Below are 7,157 nucleotides of genomic sequence, written 5' to 3'. Positions count from 1 at the left end.
GATTCTATATCTTCCTGAGGTAAAATAGAATTACCCTGTGTGTGTACCTGCTGGAAGAAAAATGGAGCAGAATTTCTGTGCCTTTTAGTTCACTGACTAACTGGTTAAGGTATTAACCAGGGTGTGAGCAGCCCAGGTTCTAGGCCCCTCTAATCCAGAGAAGATTTGAAACTGCATCTTGCTTCCGAGGAAAGTCCTTTGACCACTACACTCATCCATATCTTCTAGAAACTAACCCATGCGTTTTATATTTATTGGATAATATTACTGGAAAAGGTCCTCCCCCCAGCAAAGTTATAATCCCCTGCTAGAGCCCAACCACCCCAACCCTTTGTCCTCACTAAGCTAAACACCTTCTGCCTTTCTCACTTCACCATGGCCCCATATTAGGCCCTTCTCTTTGCCTCCCAATGGGGGCCAGCATCAAGAGGAAGACTGGAAAGGGATATGCCTTGCCTATGGCCTGGTGATGCAAACCACTTTACTGGGAAGCAAAAGACATAGACCCAAGTTCCCTCTGGGTAAGAACCTGGGTCTCCTGCTTTCTGGGGAAGTGCCCTAACCTTAAATTTCCCATTTTAAAAAGGTGGATGGGTTGATTCTCCTCACTCACCTACCAGCTGTTGTTTTTCTGCAACTAGCATATCTGAAACAGTGGAGCTTTGGAATAAAGAGAATATGGTAAAAAAATTTAAGCCAGTCTATCCTGCTCTTTCATCTATTGTTAACACACAAGTAGTACCACACCAAAGTTGCTGTGCTGCTTCAAAACCAAGGTGGGCAACCTTTTAATGTTTCTCAGAGTAAGTGGAGCTTATTGGGAGGGCTTTTTCTCAGTGAGATGTGAAGAACAGACCATAACACTATGGAGAAATTTTGCATCAATTCTGAGTTACTTGTAAGAAGTCCCAAACCTGCATGATGCTATACTCTAACCCAGAGGTAGACAAAATATGGCCAGTGGGCTGGATTCAGCCTGGATTCAGCCTACCAGGCTATTCTATTCAGCCCGCAGGACCCCTTAAAGAATTTAGAAAATGAATATTTATCTGCCCCTGGCTGTCTGTCAAAGATGACAGACAGCCAGGGGCAGTAGGACCCAGGGGAAGCTATGGCAGGACCCAGCAGCAGCAAAGCCCACCCAGTCCCACCCCACCTCCCCAACCAGAAACCCCTGCCTAGCACAGTCGTATGGCCTGGGACCATGAGGCTGTCCGTGCTTGACTGCACCAGAGTGGGAAATTTAGGTAAGAATAGGGGGAGGGGCAAAGGGAGGCAGGGGAAGACTGTGGGCAATTGCCCCAGTCCTTGGGGCTGGGCCAGCTCCTGCTGAGTCCTGTGGTCATGAACATGCAACCAAGAGCCACATGGTGCAGCAGTGGCCAGCAGATGGGTAGGAAAGTGAGGAAAGTGATGGTGGAGGGTGTGGGGGATGTAAGTGAGTGGGTGTGCAGGAGCACAGTGTCCGTGCCAGTGTCCTGGGACCAACACCGGTGGGGCCCAGAGTGGGGCAGCAGGATCACAGTGTGCAGGCTTGCAGGAGTCTATGAAGCTGGGCTGGGCTACACCAGCAGGGAGAGAAGGGAGCTGGCCTGGCTCCATAGAGCCCCTGCTGGCTGGGACCCCACATTCCTACTGCCCCACTCTGAGCCCCACTGGTGCTGGCCCCAGGACAACAGTGTAGGCCCCACACTCCCATCTGGATATCACTATGCTCCTGCACACTTGCTTACTCCCAGTCCCCTCAGCCCCAGTTCCACGGTACTGATGGGGACCAGCGTGCACAACCCTGACCCTGTGCGCCCTATGCTTGCCCATCTGGGCTGAGCAGCAGCAGCGCAGGACAAACTGTTACTCAGCATGGGGGAAGCAGCCCCTCCCTCTCACTGGGACTTCCTGGTGCACCTGCTTTAAGCCCATGCAGGGCTACCCTGCAACTCTACCATGTCACTGCCACCTCTGGGCTGCCCCAGAGGGCAGCAGGGACAGCGCAGAGCAGACACATGGCAGCCCTGGGCAGACTCTGAGCAGCTGCACCAGGAATGCTGGCAGTGGGAGGGGGAGAAGCCATTTTCCCTTCCATGCTGAGTAGCAGTTTCTCTCCCATGCCACTGCAGCTGAGCCTGGGCCTCAGTTCCAGCTCTGGGCTCACCTGTCCAGGCTGAGCAGCAGCAGGGCAGAAATTGGGCTGCCAAATGCAGCAGCAGGGACTGTGGAGCAGCCATCAGGCAGCTCACAGGTGGAAGTGATGGAGCTGCAGGGCAGTCTGGTGCAGCGCAGGCTTTGGGCAACTGTACCAAAAACTGCCCAGCAGTGGGAAGGGGCTGCTTTCCCCCATGCCAAACAGCAGTTTCTGCCCAGCTACTGCTGCTGCTACTGAGCTTGGACAGGTGAGCCCAGATCCTGAATGGGGCGTGCATGGGGCGTGCAGGGTTGCGGCTGTGCATGCTGGTCACTTCCACTACCATTGCATGCCTAGGGGAGGGAGGACACACCAAGGCTAGGTGATGCAGAGCAGGCACAGGGTGTGCTGGGGCTGCACCACTGTTGGCAGGGGCAGGGAGGCACCACACAGCACTTGGGCTCTGGCCTATGGCAGGATGGGAGGGGGTGCTGACCAACTCATGGGGCACATGCAGGGGGCTCCCATGCACACCCCACATACCCTCAGACCCTTCCTGCAAGCCCCATAGACCCACCCTCCCCCATATACAATCACACACCCCACAAATACCACACCCCCACACACACAAATCCACACATCTCCACAAACTCCCCATACCCACCCACCCTCATCCACATACCCACAGCTCCCCACAAATGCCACACACACCCACCCATACCCCACAATAACTCTGCACACCCCACATAATATACAAGAGTAAGACTGTATTTTGAGCTCTTGTGCAATCACTTCCACATATACAGCAGAAACACAAATCAGGACAGTTTAAAAAAAATTAAATTAAAATATGTTATTATGGTTGTTTGAATTTTAGTATATAAATTGTTTTTTTTTCCATTCTAAGATGGCAAACACTCTTCCCCAAAGGAGTACTTCAAGGGGCAAGGGGAGGGACTTCTGGGGGCAAAGGTCAGAAGTTACGGGTGGGACTTCTGGTCCCAAGATGGCAACCAGAGTGTGGGGCACCTGTCAAGGGGCAGGGCTACTCATGTGGTCCTTGACAGTTTACCAAAACTGAGTAAGCAGCCCTGCACCCAAAATAATTGCCTGCCCCTGCTCTAACCCACCAGTATGATGTAGCTGACCAAAAGTTTATAGAGCCACAGAAGACTCTAGTAGTATTAATCACAGATAAACTTCACAGAAAAATCAATGTCTATGGAAAGCATACTTCCACAACCTGATCTGCATCTGGCTCAGCCAGGTGCTGTATAGAGCTGCTTTTGGGCTCTGTCACAAATACTCTGAGGACCATGTAATAAACCCTTTCTGCTGTCATGAAATTTCTTCCTCCCCTTGTACTCTTACTGTTCCACCATGACATGGAGGACAGGGCCCACAGTTGTTGTACAGAGTGACCTGAACCTCTTGGAGTAGTTCCCAACTTAACTCCAAGCCAGTGATTCAGCTCCCATATGGAAATGTGATATTTGCACTTCCAAATGAGATATACCACGCATCTTTACACATTACATAGCATTGGAAATGGTTACATGTTGTGATATGTTAAATCTTCACTTTCCACAGGGGCACTGATAGACCAAAGCATATCGTTCCCGGACTAAGATGCTCTTCTTCCTTAATAAGAAAGAGGGGAGGGATTGGAAGGAAATCTCAGTGCAATCTCAAGTTATTTGTATTTCAGTTATTTGCATTTCATTACAGTGAATAATTGCACTAAATTTAAGGTGGGCTAAGGAGTACAGGTGTAATTAACTAAAAAGTATTAAAATTAAAATAAAAAACAATCAGCAAACAGAAATGAATCAAACATTCATATTCAGGTGGAATTTTGGTAGATCAGATGATTAAAGTTATTTTTTTTCAGTGAAAATCATGCTTCCATCTAATTTCTTTACCATTTTCCTTTTTTTTTTAAATATTAAATGAAATATATGCAGTTCCATATGTTGTTTCATTGGTATATATTCCATTTGTTACTGTCAACAAGGAGCTGATTCTCATTTATAAGATCCCTTTATAGTACCTTGGCACCTTAGAGCTGTTTCAGGGATGCTCTGTTTTTCATTACCTTGGGGAGGGAAAATACCCTGGCATGTTCTGCTTTGCCGTCCTGACTGGGGCTGGATACAGAGCCAATCCAGAGCACTTCAGATAGCTGCATCCCACATGCAGGTTCCTTGTTTATAAAAATGGTCTAAAAGCACTCTAATGTAACTGGGATTTTAAAATATTTGGAAAATAGCTGTCTCAGGTGCCAGCCTGTAAAATCAGAGGGTGTTTTAGGCCCTTCCTACAAGCTACACTGTATAAAGTTCAGTCTTTGGTAGTCACCTTTCCCACCATGCTTTTCTGCCATCTGCTTCTGTAAATTTGGCAGAAACAAGCAGCAGCACTGCTAAAGAGGCTATTTAGCAGCTGGCTTTCACATTCTATAACTTGTTCCCATCCAGCTGGTAAATATTCCTATTACATTTTCTGTTTCTTCTGTCATTGCAGAGGTGACATACCCTTATATTTTGTAAACTCAGACTATTATTACATGCATTTCTAAAGCACTTCTCATCATAGTCACTCCTGTTGAAGAGCCAGTTATTATTCTGTATTGTTTATGCCATATTTGAAAGTGCAGAAGGTGTTCCATAAAGCAAACAGGCAATATTCCTGTCCAAAAAGTTTACACTCTAGAAAGCCTAGACTATAATGGTGAGTTAATTTCTAATCTGTGCTTTCCAAAGGTGCCCTTGTTTGTGCAGTCTGGTAAGTTATTGTATTGATTACACTGGCTGTGTCTTCTGTCCACCAACTGCACAGCAATATCAAGCATATTGTAGCTTTGATTGAAAAGTAAATGATTACAAAATGTGTAGAGATAATATGAAATAACATTTAAAAATTAAATCTTGGTCCTGACATGCCATAGTAACACCATGCTCCTAATCATGAAAGCTTTTTAGATGTTGAATGCTTGTTATCATGACATATTGTATATCTCTCTACTATTAGTCTCCTAGGACTGCCTTCACTTATGGAAACAGGGTAGTTTAAAGCTGTGGATACAACAGCATGTAAAGACAAGATTGCTATCATCATACTCATCCCAAAAATGTATCAAAAGCTTTTATTTATATCTGGAAGGGAAAAAAAACAACCCTCTCAGACACTGGTTTTGTAATTTTTTTCATTTAAACAATGCTAGCATTAACTCATCAAAATACAATCTTTTTGGCAACAATCCACTCACACTTCTGGAAAAAATATAAAATCCTAAAATGCAGGCAGTTTTCATGAGTCTTTTGGGATGATCACAAAGAAGTCCATTACAAGAACTATACCATCTATTGGCTTTATATAAAAAGCTCAATAAAATAATAACGTCCTTCAACAAATGGGAAAGTCAGATTACTTCCTCATATTATCTATATTGACAATTTAGTGTGTCTGCTAGCTTCCCATGTGCTACCTTCTGAACTGAAAATAGTATAGCTGCCTTTGTGTCTCTAATATCTTCAGATACTTTGAGTTTCCCATGAATACTGCATAGTCTGGGTTCATGAAAAGTATCCTTTCCCCATATTTCTAAACATCCCTAAAGAGCTTTGAACCTAATGCCAACATGGATCCACTGTATGTTGGGCCTCAAAACCTCCTTCTGTTTACATGGAAATTGTATTCTAGTAGCATGCTGTGGAGGAGAAGCTGAACACCTGCAATTTTCAGTTCAATCTAGCAATTCATTTAAAGTTAATCTAGATAATTTTAGTATAACAGGGTGGTCTGGCACCATGAGGGAAGCAGACAATCCTGGAGTAGGAACCCAGCTGTGGGTGATTTACCGGCAGTTTAAAAGCCCAAGGGGGGAAAGAACATAGAGTTTGAGCTGGGGAAGGAGCAGTTTGTGGGCAGAGAGCAGATTGAAATCTAACAGAGCTTGCCTATAAGAAGGGCCCCTTTCCTGATGCACGGAGAAAGGCTAAAGGTTTGCTTTATGCATTTATTTGTTTGTTTAGACCAAAGAGTATTGCTTTGTGTTATGAGGACATGTTGAGGGACTCCCAAGGGAGCAAAGCCAGACAATGAAGCTGCTGACTCCCAAGCCAACTTATAGTTTATTGTTTGGGTGGTATGAAGGACTACTAAGGAGGAAAAAGGTGAAAGGATTGCTTCTATTGACTTATACTGAAACAAGAATCAGGGACAAGATATTATGTTATGTATCATAGATGGGGTCAGGCTAGATGCTCATAATGCTCCTTTATAGCCTTGCAACTTATGAACCAGACTTACCAGCTAAATGGCACTGCCATTGTTACTTTTTTTTTAATTGCATGGAAATATAATATTTTTTTCTACCACAGCTTAGTTGACCACAGTTGCTAAGGGAAAGTCTTCTGACATATTTTGTCTGTGTGAATGGAAAGAAAGATTCAGATCATACTCGCAAATTTAAGTAAAACAGATTTAGGAGCTGAAATCCGGGTCCTGAATCTGTGGGATACAGATTTAATCTGCAGTGTGGCTGTTATATCTAGTGTCTTAATTAAAAATCAGGATTAGCATCTGCTTCTGTTTTTGTGTCCAGTAGGCAATTGCAGATGCTGTCTATGGGCCAAGCACACAAGAAGCTATCTCTCTGAGGTCTGAGGATAAAACAACATGTTAAAGACAGCTCCCCTGTGAATGCATGGTAGAAGGAACATTTTCAAGACCTTCTGAACTGGGATTCTAATGTCAAAGATAATACCACTGAAACCATTCTACAACACCCCATTAAGATCTACTTTGAAGATCTATCAACCTTTAAAAACTCTTTAAAAGCCACAGAGCTTGTAAGAACAATAAAGCATGTGGTCCTGATGGAATGCCAGTTGAAATTAAACATGGTGGGGGAAAAAAGCTCTCACCAACTACATGCCACTAGTCTGAAAATACAAAACATGAACAAATGATTAGAGAAATGCCAGAATTTTAACCATATTTAAGAAAGTAGCTAGCTTGTAGCAATTACTGT

General features: G+C 44.6%; 1 long non-coding RNA gene across 1 annotated transcript; it reads left to right on the top strand.

The window, feature by feature from the left end:
• Nucleotides 1-6,034: 6,034 nt before the first annotated feature.
• Nucleotides 6,035-6,793, top strand: LOC109299733. The gene is made up of 2 exons (XR_002097972.1): nucleotides 6,035-6,125; nucleotides 6,729-6,793. It is a non-coding gene; the product is annotated as an uncharacterized LOC109299733 (long non-coding RNA).
• The last annotated feature ends 364 nt before the right edge of the window (nucleotides 6,794-7,157 follow it).

Source organism: Gavialis gangeticus, unplaced genomic scaffold (assembly GCF_001723915.1).
Source record: "Gavialis gangeticus isolate Ggan-Ray unplaced genomic scaffold, GavGan_comp1, whole genome shotgun sequence".
NCBI classification, from domain to species: domain Eukaryota; kingdom Metazoa; phylum Chordata; order Crocodylia; family Gavialidae; genus Gavialis; species Gavialis gangeticus.
The sequence above is the reverse complement of the archived record's forward strand: the minus strand, read 5'-3'. Positions and strand labels throughout refer to the sequence as shown.